Source organism: Physeter macrocephalus, chromosome 18, assembly GCF_002837175.3.
Source record: "Physeter macrocephalus isolate SW-GA chromosome 18, ASM283717v5, whole genome shotgun sequence".
Taxonomy (NCBI): domain Eukaryota; kingdom Metazoa; phylum Chordata; class Mammalia; order Artiodactyla; family Physeteridae; genus Physeter; species Physeter macrocephalus.
Window position 1 is genome coordinate 67,200,578 of NC_041231.1, and position 1,811 is coordinate 67,202,388.

A 1,811-nucleotide genomic window follows, 5' to 3' on the forward strand; every position below is an offset into this window, starting at 1 on the left:
CCCATCCATTAGCAGAGAGGCTGCCTAAAATCATAATAAGGCTACCAACATCCCCAAACACACCACCAGACGGGGACCTGCCCACCAGAAAGACAAGATCCAGCCTCATCCACCAGAACATAGGCACAAGTCCCCCCAACCAGGAAACCTACTCAACCCACTGAACGAACCTTAGCCACTGGGGACAGTCACCAAAAACAATGGGAACTAAGAACGTGCAGCCTGAAAAAAGGGGACCCCAAACACAGTAAGATAAGCAAAATGAGAAGACAGAAAAACACATAGCAGATGAAAGAGCAAGATAAAAACACACCAGACCTAACAAATGAAGAGGAAATAGGAAGTCTACCTGAAAAAGAATTCAGAATAATGATAGTAAAGATGATCCAAAATCTTGGAAATAGAATAGACAAATTGCAAGAAACAGTTAACAAGGACCTAGAAGAAATAAAGAGGAAATAAGCAATGATGAGCAACACAATAAATGAAATTAAAAATACTCTAGATGGGATCAGTAGCAGAATAACTGAGGCAGAAGGACGGATAAGTGACCTGGAAGATAAAATAGTGGAAATAACTACTGCAGAGCAGAATAAAGAAAAAAGAATGAAAAGAACTGACGACAGTCTCAGAGACCTCTGGGACAACATTAAACGCACCAACATTCGAATTATAGGGGTCCCAGAAGAAGAAGAGAAAAAGAAAGGGACTGAGAAAATATTTGAAGAGATTATAGTTGAAAACTTCCCTAATATAGGAAAGAAAATAGTCAATCAAGTCCAGGAAGCACAGAGAGTCCCATACAGGATAAACCCAAGGAGAAACACGCCAAGACACATAATAATCAAACTGTCAAAAATTAAATACAAAGAAAACATATTAAAAGCAGCAAGGGAAAAACAACAAATAACACACAAAGGAATCCCCATAAGGTTAACATCGGATCTTTCAGCAGAAACTCTCCAAGCCAGAAGGGAGTGGCAGGACATATTTAAAGTGATGAAGGAAAAAAACCTACAACCAAGATTACTCTACCCAGCAAGGATCTCATTCAGATTTGATGGAGAAATTAAAACCTTTACAGACAAGCAAAAGCTGAGAGAGTTCAGCACCACCAAACCAGCTTTACAACAAATGCTAAAGGAACTTCTCTAGGCAAGAAACACAAGAGAAGGAAAAGACCTACAAGAACAACCCGAAACAATTCAGTAAATGGTAATAGAACCATACATATCGATAATTACCTTAAATGTAAATGGATTAAATGCTCCCACCAAAAGACACAGACTGGCTGAATGGAAACAAAAACAAGACCCATATATATGCTGTCTACAAGAGACCCACTTCAGACCTAGGGACACATACAGACTGAAAGTGAGGGGATGGAAAAAGATATTCCATGCAAATGGAAATCAGAAGAAAGCTGGAGTAGCAATTCTCATATCAGACAAAATAGACTTTAAAGTAAAAACTATAACAAGAGACAAAGAAGGACACTATATAATGATCAAGGGATCGATCCATGAAGAAGATATAACAATTGTAAATATTTATGCACCCAACATAGGAGCACCTCAATACATAAGGCAAATACTAACAGCCATAAAAGGGGAAATCGACAGTAACACAATCATAGTAGGGGACTTTAACACCCCACTTTCACCAATGGACAGATCATCCAAAATGAAAATAAATAAGGAAACACAAGCTTTAAATGATACATTACACAAGATGGACTTAATTGATATTTATAGGACATTCCATCCAAAAACAACAGAATACACATTCTTCTCAAGTGCTCATGGAACACT